Source organism: Aegilops tauschii, chromosome 1 (assembly GCF_002575655.3).
Source record: "Aegilops tauschii subsp. strangulata cultivar AL8/78 chromosome 1, Aet v6.0, whole genome shotgun sequence".
NCBI classification, from domain to species: Eukaryota; Viridiplantae; Streptophyta; class Magnoliopsida; order Poales; family Poaceae; genus Aegilops; species Aegilops tauschii.
The window spans coordinates 421,700,020-421,711,342 of NC_053035.3; the positions used below are offsets into that span (position 1 = coordinate 421,700,020).

An 11,323-nucleotide genomic window follows, 5' to 3' on the forward strand; every position below is an offset into this window, starting at 1 on the left:
TTGGCTTGAAAGCCATGCATCTTCACACATGATAGCTCGTTTCTGAGAACACCTTTAAAAAAACCGTATTACTAATTTATTATTTTTTCTGGTAACTTCGTCACATATAATGACACAATGCGAAGGTTTTCTAATTTTTTAATTTTTTTTGGATTTTTCATGCCCGTTTCAAAATGCGGTCAAAACGGCGGGCATTACCGTCCGTAGTTAGAAAGATAAAAAATGCAATCAAATTGGTGATCATCTATAAAATGTGGTCTAACCTAAGTGAAAATTTTAGTGATGCCATTTTGCAAAATACTTTTGGTAGCTGCTTCACAAATCCTACTGTTTTTAGCACTAAGAAATAGAGTAATTTTTAATAGCTCATGTTTCGAACCAATCAGGGCGCAGTCCACGGATCACCCCACTATAGTAGTCGATCTGAGCCGTCCACCTCTTGCGGATCCAGCGTCTCCTCCCTCGATCCCCTTCCCTCCCGAAAAACCCTAGGTCCAGATCCATGCTCGTCTCCCTCTCCCCGATCCAGATCCAGCGCTGCCGTCTCCCTCTTCCTCCCCGATCCAGATCCCTCCTCCGCCGCCCCTCCTCCCTTCTGCCACCCCTCCTGTCCCAGTCACCCCGCAGTAGTCGGTCCCAGACACCGCTGCTTCACCGGCCTCCTCCATCTCTCATGCGACCACATCCTCCTTCGGCCACGAGCGACCACCCAACTCCACTCTCGACCCCCAAAGCCAAAGGCAGAGCCAGCCGCCGTCGGCCTCCGCTGTCTTCCCCAACCACGGCCTCCACTCCACCGCTGGCGCCCTCTCCCCTCTTCCGCCTCTCCGTAGATCCTCTCGAGCAGTGTTGCCCACGGCCAGATCCGCTCCCTCCTCGCGCCGGAAACCCTAGGCGCGGCCATGGCGACTGACCGACCTCAGGCGGAGGACTCTGGCTCGGACAACGGTCCTCCTCCTGCTCGCACTCACACTGTTCGCCGGTGGTGCCAGCGGGCAGCAGCGGCGGCAGGCCCCGCCGGTGCCGCCGTAGATGAGGGGCGTGGAGGCTCAGCTCACAGGGCTCACCAAGGACGTCGCCAGGACCATCTCCGACCGCTTCAGCTTCTGCATTTCCGACATGTGAGTAGTACTTCCTACAGACATACACTCCGCCCGCATCCTGTGTCTCTGCTTCCGTTTCCTCTGTTCACCCGTACGAGCCTGACGACTTCGATTTCGATTTCATGGTCATCGACCCCAGTTGACGGTTGTGATCTACACAGGTAGGAGGACTGGGACGGGGCCTTCAACTACACCTCCGACCCTGGCTTCGTGCAGCGCTGCCTCGCCGAAACCAAAGGTGATCCACTGCTCCTCCCATGATGCGTCCGGCAGTTTCCTCTACTGCTTCATTCATTCGTCCGTGCAGCTCCTGTTCGCTGAATTGCTTGCTTGCTAGTTGCTGCTCAGATTTGGGTTCGATTGGGTCTCCTTCTCAAAACATTGTAACTTTATTTAGGAAAGTAAAACTCGCAGTAGGAGATACTTAATGCGATAGGATTGGGCTCCTCTCAATTTTTTTTCCAGCAATTGCTTGTTCTATGAAATTAGGATGCGGCTTCCTGTATGATGTCAAAAAAAGCTTCCTATGCGTAAAACTTTCTTCTGTTCTTGTGTTTGAAATGAGTTTTTTTAGTAAGTAGGGGTCATGTATCTTAATGGCTGACCATGGAGCATAACATCAGTTATCAAATTGTGTACATTCTCACATGTAAAGCACGTACCATTTGCTAGTACTACGTAGTTGCTAGCGACGCTAGCCTGTGTCTGGTCTTTTTGACTGGATCACATCCATATGCTCCGGTCCAATGCGCCCAGCTATAGCCTCATTTTTAAATATGGTATATTTTTATTTTCCAGCATTTGTTTTTTAGCTACTGCAGCATTTCTTGAAATGGTTGTTATTCTAAGCATTTTTGTCATACTCAATAAGCTAGTTCCTGAATCAAATTTGTTAATGAAATGTTTTTGTAGCATGCTATAGTTAATTAGTTGGCAAGTGTGATGTCCATTCGCCTGATTCCGTCGCCTGATTCCAGATGCCTCCTCTGTTTCTTGCAGGTCTGGCAGCACCGCCGCGTCGACGACGAAGGTGGTGACCGCGGCGGCGAGCGGCGTGAGTTGGTGGCTGCGGGACTTGACGGCATGGCTCATATATGTGCTTCCGACTAATCCAGCTTCTTTTGGTCTAGCTGGGCATTACTTTGAGTTCATATATGTGCTTGTCACTCCATAGGTTATAGTGGTTCCCTCTGTTTCCATATATGTTCTTGTAGTTTGGTTGCTTTCCTGTTCATGCATGTTTGTACAACTATATATAGTTTTGCTGTGAATCTGTCGTGCATGTATTGAAATGCAGGAAATGTTGAATACATGTTCACTCTCAGCTGGGATATTGAATTGTACATAGTTATGTGATTCATGTCTGCTTCTTATTTTATTAAGTGATTATCTTTATGTCCTTGCTACTAGTAGGATGGTCAATAGCTTGTTTTGTAGTTCTCTACTTTATGCAAATAGCTTCCTGTAGCATTGTTCTACTATCTGTGTGATGCTGAACAATATGCTCTTAATCTGTTGCTATATTCTCACCAAATGCACAGTTTATTTTCTTAGACCTACTGTTAAACAAAGTCTTAACTTGTATCATTTTTTCTTAACAATAGGCATAGAATTCCTGACTCTTATGTTATATGATCAGCTTACTCCTGCTTCAACAACTGTACTAATTCCTGACTGTTGTATGTAAGGAGTAAAATAGTTTAATTGAGTGATATCCACTGGTTCACTATCTTAGAGCACCTTTTTAGCATTGTGGGCTGCTAATAGTATTTTAGACTTATCATATCCTCTCTGGCGCGATGGCAGGAGCGCATGATAGACTACTAAATGGACAAGTATCTGCAACGTTCAGCGTCAAAGATGATGCTTACCAGATGTTCTACTGCAGCCCCATCCATATCATCGACATGAAGTTAGGTATCTACTCGTCCTAAAATTGATGGCCTGAAGCTCGATGCATGTATAATGTGACACACACATCAGGATATCTGAATAATTTTTACATGTTTGCTCTGTTATCTAGTAGTAGGTTGATACTTGTCATTTGCCCTTTCCAAATATATCTCAGTTTTGTTGTTATGAGAATGTTATATGCATGGTTTCTTATTAGATCTCAAATTCTGCAGCTATGTTTCGTTGTTAGGAGAATGCTATATGCACGGCTACACTTGATTATGTTCCCTAAATTTTCTGATTTATAATCCGCGGATTTTGGCCTTCATTCGTCAAACATCAGGATCTTATGTTGTCGAGGTGGCTGCTGCTCTAACCAAAGATCAGCCTGGAGATGTGCATCATAGTCTTAGTTGATGTTGCCACCATGTTTTGGTGCCTGTGTATTTGATTGTATGTACACTTGATGGATCGTGTAGTCGTGTATGTGCTGTTTTGAGTTTCATTTAGTGATTTCTGGATTTGATCATTTAATTGAGAAAATTATTTATTGTTTGCTATTGAAATGTGTAAAATTGAAATCTGTGATTGAAAAAGATTGAATGTTCTATTGGATCGAATAATATTTGGGCTCTAAAAAGGTAATGGCCCAAACAATAGTGCGGGGAATATTGTGCAATGATGCAAATATGATACAAGAAATGGACTGCGAAATAGATGAGGCCTTGAAATAAAAAGGCTGAATTACTGGGCCAAGCCCATGTAGCTAGCAAAAATTTACAAAAAAATATATATTAAAAAGGCTGAATTAATGGGCTCGGCCCATATAAACACCGAATCGGACCGGGCTGAATCTTGTCAACGACCTTTTCAATTGGTCGCAATTTTGCCACGTCAGCTTACCACGTCGGATCCGACGTGGCCTGGGCAGAGAGCTACCGACCAAAACAGAAGGTCATGGAATCAACGACCTTTTGTTTTGGTCATGGAATTCCACGACCTTCTCACAGAGAAGGTCGTTAATTTCAGTTTAGGACCGCTAGCTTTTGACCTTCTGTTTATGGTCACAAGAAGGTCGCAAGTGAAAAACAATGACCTTTCAGTGACCAATAGTGATGGTCGCAAGTTGACATATTTCTTGTAGTGTGGGGTCACGGCTGGAGATGCTCTAAGAGCATCTCCAGCCGTTTCCCCCCAGCGCATCCAGTGAAGCGCTTTGGGCGTTTGCGCTGGCGTTTTTTTGACCTGGGGGCGATCGAGTTTCCAGCAGCGGCCCCAGGTTTCGGCCCCCAAACGCACAAAAATTTGAAGTTGTCTCTCCCACTACCAAAAACGCCACAAATTTGGCGATCATCATGCCACAAATCGGCGATCATCATGCCACAGGTCTGCGATCGAACGTAGTCAAGGTCCGGCGATCAAAATGGTAGGAACCATAGACATGGAACTCAAACGGCAGGCTCTGGCTCCTCTGTCGTAGGGCTGGGGGAGGTCGGCGTTGGCGTCGTGGGCTCGTCTTCAGTGCTCTGGGTTGGCGTCGGCGTTGTCGTGGGCGTAGGGGCAGTGGTTGGCGCCCGGTGGTGAACGCTGCCCGGTGATCAACATCGGCCTTCCACTGGGCGTTCGTCAAGCCCGGGGGCCTTCTCATCGGCGCCCTCAGCTTCCCCAACTTTGGCTAGACGAAATCAGTGGCAAGGCGAGGGGGCGCATACTTCTTCGGTGGCATGGGGGGCGAGCCGATCTAGGGAGAATGGCGGGAGTGACGGGGGAGAAGGCGGTCGGTATGGGGAAAATGGAGGGAAAGGGAGAAAATGGAGGGAAAGGGAGAAAACGGCGGGAAAATCGGCCGGTGTCACCGACAGCGCAGGCCCACGCGCCTTTTCGCTTCCGCCGGCGCCCCCGGGCACCCCGGTGCGCTGGGTTCTACTTGGGTTCGCTGGTTGTAATTTCGGTCCAAACCTGAAAAAAACGAGGTTTTGGGGGCACGGTTGGGCCATTTTGCGTCGCCGGTGCTAAAAAAGGCCCCCTGGGGGGGACTATTGGGGGCGAGTGGAGATGCTCTAAGATTGCACATATTCAAATGTCGTATACTCATCTTTACATGGTTAATGTGTTACCTGCATCTCCGACGCTAACCTGCAAACCAGACACCACATTCCTTTGATCAGAGCTGGCCATCCAAAACTATCCACATACATTTTAAGTAACAGGAAATTCATCAAACGCGGTGAAATTTATCAAAGTTCGGATAGAAAATAGCACAAATTATATGTACGTAGCATGTAAAAAAGTTTAGTACAACAATAATTCAAATTCAACGAGATTAACCGATGTTCAATAAGTTTTTCATAACGGATCATGTCGTCCCACACATACTGCCCCTTGAGCTTCATCCAACATTGTATGTGTGTAAATGGTCTGCCCTCTGTCCTATGGTACATCACGGCAGCAGGCTACACAACGTGTAGAGCAACATGGACTGGAAAAATAAATCAATCAATAAGTTGAGCAAGAAGAAGCTAAACTTGCGATCTCTACGGCTACCGCGCACAATGGCCATACTGCATCTAGCCGATCAACTATTTTACAAAACTTGACGACGGTGATCTGAATGGCATACCATCGATATATTAACGACATCATATTGCGTTCATGAATGATGTGCATGTGGTAGGGCGTAATATGCTTCCGTGCGTGAAACGAACCATGCATGCGCTATCAGAAGAACCCCTTTCTGCTCCTGCCAACGAAATCCAGAATACGGACTCACAACAACTCATACTCCATGATGGAGTACCCCGCCATCCTTCGTACTCTAAAAAGTTTAAAAATAAGCTCAATGGCATTTAACTGAACACCATGGACATCGTCAATAAGGAGGAGGGTGATTGTCGGCAATTTGACTGAACACCATGAACACCACGGACATCCTTGGTTGTGATACGTTAATTTTGCATCATTATTTCCTATAATAAATTATCTTATTTCAATGATATACTTTACATTCTGCTGCAATTAAACGTCTTTTTTCTCTTATAATGCAAATTATATCAAGAGAGGGTGATTGTTGGCAACTGGAATTCTCCATCTGAAAAAACAACAGAAGAGATAGCAATTCTCCGTATCTCAAAATGAAGCGATTTTGAAGAATTATTTTGAAATATATAATAAATTATGGAGTAAAGATATGCCAGAGGGTGCCCACTAGCCAGCCACATGGACAAGTGATGCGGCCTACCCAGGCCGCGCCATGTGTCCATGTGGGGTCCTGGTGGCCTGCCTCTCGATGCCCGTTGGCCATAAAAATCTCATTTGCCCTAGGAAAAATCACAAAAAGTTTCGGGATTTTCTGCCGCTATCTATGAGGCGGAGCATTTTTGCTCTCCGGCGGAGCGATTCAGCTGGTGAAACTTCCCTCTTGGGGGGGGGGGGGGTCAAAGCCTTCATCATCATCAACACTCCATTCATCGTGCTGATTATCATCTTCACCAGCACCATCTCATTTTAAGCCCCACAAGGTTAAGACACTAGGAGGCAAGCACATTGGGGAAAATAAAGAGCCTCTTGAAGCTGCTGATTTGTAATTTACTATTTATGTTTTAGCTATCACTATAAATTTACTATACTGTTTTTCATCTTCAATTTCCCTCCAATAAGCAATGAGTAAGAATTTGATCTCAGTTGTATTGAAATAAATTGTACAATCAACACTTGTTTTGGATTTCCCTTCGCGTATATTTGTTGTGCAGATGTTTAAACATGATCGACAGTAGTTTGTAAGACAATTAACTGACAATTACACACAACAAGCTCGCTGGCTGCAATATACCGAACACAAAATAAAAATAGAAGACTTAACTTACAATTGAAAAACAGCGATGCAACGCGTGCGGCACACACTAACAATCACGATGCGTCGACGACCACATCCACCCAAGACTTTACCCAAACACCTCATCTGGTGAAGTAAATCATCACCGCGATGATTAATCCAATGAATTGAGGCAGAATCAAGGAGCTTTGTTTAGGAGATGTTCATCCTACCAAACAAAGCCGCAAAAAGGGAAAGGGGCATTATGATATGTATGTTGTGCAGCCAGATTTCAATTTTCTTTTTTTAGGACAACAAAATTAGTTTTATAGAAAATAAAGACATGTTACCTTGCCCCAACTGAATCTAAATAAAGCATACCATGTCCCAACCCACTAGCCCATGGGCTCAAAAGAGGTAGTCCAGCAGGACGCGGACGAGGTGATACATGTCCCAACCCACAAAGACCACGGGTGCTTAGCCCACTGGAATCATTACCAGTTGCTTTTTGGTTCGGGATCCATGAGGGTTTACTTGAGTGATTTTCACCTTCGTAATACAACGGCCGTGAGCATATAGGTACAGTCCCAACTTGTCCATACACATTTAATACAAATTGCAGTGGAGAAATTACAATGATGGGTGGGACGCTGCAAATAAAGTCTGAGAGATAGAAGCAAAAATTTCCATGAAGCATTGAATAAAAAAGGGATTAATCGGTAAAAAAACAGCGGTAACAGTGAATCTGACTAATAGAACCGATTCTTCCGCGGTGAATATTTTACATGTTTTATGTACTGTGTGGATGTTGATGCATAAAGAAACTGGATAAAGTAGGTCTAAGCCACTCCTTTCATATGAGAACAACATGTGTAACAACTTTGACACGTTCATTTGCTCTGGAGAAAACATGGAGGGGGGGGGGGTGTGATATAAAGTTGAATTACCGACCGTAGAGGATCACCGACCACATGTTGTGTGCCTGCATCATCTGGTTCCGCTTTGCATTGCCCTTAAGTGGTTGTGATATAAAGTTGGAGGTATGATAGAAGTGAGCAGGCTCTACCTCAAAGTTGGTTACATGTAGTCGTGACCTCACTGCATATGTGTAACATTATTTAGTGTCAAACTAGTGGCTATAGAAAAGGTACTACAAGTTTGTTCGGTTGATAAAATTAATCAATTGAGAGATAGTGGATTTTACTTTTATGATAAAATTATGATCGTGTGCATCCTATGATGCAGAAGCATGACAGGCCTTTTCTATTATATCTAAAATATTATAGAGAACGATGTACTACATTGGTTTTGTTTTTTCTATTTATTTGGGTTGAAGGACTCTGAGCCACCTGGTCTGCGAGGTATCAGTTCTTACGAGGGGATGCACTTGATTGTTTGGGTAGATGCAAAAAAAACTTGATTGTTTGGGAGTTGGAGTCTATGTGGCAATAGTTACATGTCGCATATACATTGAATGAGATCCACTTATAAGATTGGTAGACACGGGCTTCGTGTGTTGAAGATCTTATTGAATCAAAACTGGAAATTTAGTTTTGTATGTACCTAATTGAATATTTTTTGAATGTTATGTCTTCATATTGCGTGTGCTTAATAAATAGAGAGATTTCTTTTCAATATTTGCCTCCACCTGCAAAGTACATGGTAACTTCAAAATTCATTAACTTGACGAGATGAAAGAACCGTCATTGCTCGTTGGTGAGACAGTAAAGCGCCAGACCACTACACCATTCCTTTTATATGTCATTCCTTTTATATGCGACGAACACGTCAAGCAACTTTGACATGTATGTCTCTTTTTTGGTTATGGATAGAACAGGTGAGGAGGGGTTGCCAATGGTAATGCATGGGCAGCATCGATGGTTTAGTGGAAGACAAAGTTGGGAATGGGATACACCGCAAACTTGCGCCAAAGGAAATGATCATGGCATGGCTACCCAAACAGACAAACAAGTGGTGTCCCTGCGTAACTCAGTACTGTTATGAACTCTATTGGAGTACCGACTTACTGCGATACCACTTTGTGCTCCTATGTAGCTGGGAATATTGTTCAAGAATTCACCTGATTAATCAGTTAACGGGCCAGTTAATCGCTGCTCTTAACATGGCCGAATCGAATAACACCTATTCGCCGCGTTAACTTGTCAGGCCGATTAATTGGCCAGTTAGACTGATTAATCAGTTGTCATGCCGATTAATCCCTGCTGGCCCATCAGTGGATGGGCAAACAAAACCCAAATTTTTGGCACGCAACCCCTTCCAGCCCCATCCCGCTTCTTAATAGCTAGAACTAATAATTTTACCTCCTTCTATGCTTTTCAAATGCGTATGGCAACATGTTTTGTTATACTACATAGTTGGGAGCATGAGAGTATGGTATAATACATAAAAAATCTAGATATATGTTGGCAAGTTCCTATTCAATCTATCGATTAATGGTCGACCGATTAATCCAGTTAATAGGCCGATTCATTGATTAATCGCTACTCCTAAACCGACCGAGCAGCTTCCAGTTAACGATTTCCTGAACATTGCCTGGGATAGCTAGTAGCAAAGTTGACCGCTGGCCGCCAGGTTGGAGGTGCACCGACGATTCATGCGGCTATGCAAGCATGCCTAGCAGCTGCTTTGGAGGACATCGTGATGGGCTGTAGCTAGGCGAGAAACCAAGAAATATGGGGCCAGCTAGGCATGAAAACTGCAATGTGTCTGTCCAAGCACTAGTAGAGAAAGTGTCAAATGTGAAGCACATTAGTGCCGGTTTGATTTTGAGCCGGCACTAATGTGTCCATTAGTGTCGGTTCCAATGGCTAGGCGGGCGGAGATCATTAGTACCGGTTCGTGAGCAACCTTTTGTACCGGTTCGTGTCACGAACCGGTACTAATGATGCTGCGTCAGGCTGTGGTCAGGCTGGGGCCCCACGGGCACCTTTAGTACCGGTTCGTGCCATGAACCGGTACTATAATTTCTTAGTAAGCTGTTTTTTAGTCCCACCTCATGAAGAGAGAGGCACTAGGAGTGGTTTATAAGCACTGAGTGCAGAGACGATGAAGGAGAGGCGCAATGCTCATCTGCACGTTGCTTAGCTTTAAGCCTTGAGGAATAGTGTAGACTGCACGGAACTATGTGCAGTGCAGTTTGCACTATTCCGAAAGGATTGAACATAATTAACGAGCATTGTGCCTCTTTTTTATCTTTAATAACTTATTACAACTCCGGACTTCTTGTGTTACGGCAAAAACTGGACGCACTTCGTGTACAAACTGGACAATCTCTTTCGAAGTATCAGGGTTTCTGACGAGAACTCATCTGTTACATGGGCACTTCATTTTTTTAAACTTATTACAACTCCAAACTTTTTGCGTTCCGTACACACCATTCAAAGCGACGTCATCAATTTCCAACACGTTCTGACATCATTTGCTGTTTTTCAGTCATTTGAACTCCAGCCTATTTTTGCATTCAGTATGCATCATTCAAAGCGACATCATCAATTTCCAACACGTTCTGACATCATTTGCTGTTTTTCAGTCATTTACCGATTTGTTTAGAGAGCTAAATGACGGTGAAATTGAAAATCACTACAAAATGAACTCTGAAAATGTTGGAACTTGGCATGGTATCATCATTTCGCCCGCATAGCATGTGCAAAAGAGTAGAGAGGGTCACGGCGAAAACTGGACGCACCTCGTGTACAAACTGGACAATCTCTTTCGGAGTATCAGGGTTTCGGACGAGAAACTCATCTGTTACACGGGCACTTCAATGTTTTTTATACTTATTTGAACTCCAGCCTATTTTTGCATTAACTATGCATCATTCAAAGCGACGTCATCAATTTCCAACATGTTCTGACATCATTTGCTGTTTTTCAGTCATTTACCGATTTGTTTAGAGAGCTAAATGACGGTGAAATTGAAAATCACTACAAAATGAACTCTGAAAATGTTGGAACTTGGCATGGTATCATAATTTCGTCCGCATAGCATGTTCGAAAGAGTAGAGAGGGTCACGGCGAAAGCTGGACGCACCTCGTGTACAAACTGGACAATCTCTTTCGGAGTATCAGGGTTTCGGACGAGAACTCATCTGTTACACGGGCACTTCAATGTTTTTTAAACTTATTTGAACTCCAGCCTATTTTTGCATTCAGTATGCATCATTCAAAGCGAGGTCATCAATTTCCAACACGTTCTGACATCATTTGCTGTTTTTCAGTCATTTACGAATTTGTTTAGAGGGCTAAATGACGGTGAAATTGAAAATCACTACAAAATGAACTCTGAAAATGTTTGAACTTGGCATGGTATCATCATTTCGCCCGCATAGCATGTGCGAAAGAGTAGAGAGGGTCACGGCGAAAACTGGACGCACCTCGTGTACAAACTGGACAATCTCTTTCGGAGTATCAGGGTTTCGGACGAGAACTCATCTGTTACACGGGCACTTCAATGTTTTTTAAACTTATTTGAACTCCAGCCTATTTTTGCATTCAGT

The 11,323-nt window shown here is 44.0% G+C and overlaps 1 long non-coding RNA gene across 3 annotated transcripts; it reads left to right on the forward strand.

Annotated features, from left to right (window-relative positions):
* The first annotated feature begins 475 nt into the window (after positions 1 to 475).
* Positions 476 to 3,619, forward strand: LOC109739094 (uncharacterized). Of its 3 annotated transcripts, XR_005756007.2 has the most exons (4): positions 478 to 1,121; positions 1,265 to 1,341; positions 2,103 to 2,277; positions 2,910 to 3,619. It is a non-coding gene; the product is annotated as an uncharacterized lncRNA (long non-coding RNA). The 3 variants fall into 3 exon arrangements; XR_012184473.1 differs by having other exon boundaries at positions 476 to 1,121; positions 1,243 to 1,341; positions 2,103 to 3,619; XR_012184470.1 differs by having other exon boundaries at positions 479 to 1,121; positions 2,103 to 3,619.
* The last annotated feature ends 7,704 nt before the right edge of the window (positions 3,620 to 11,323 follow it).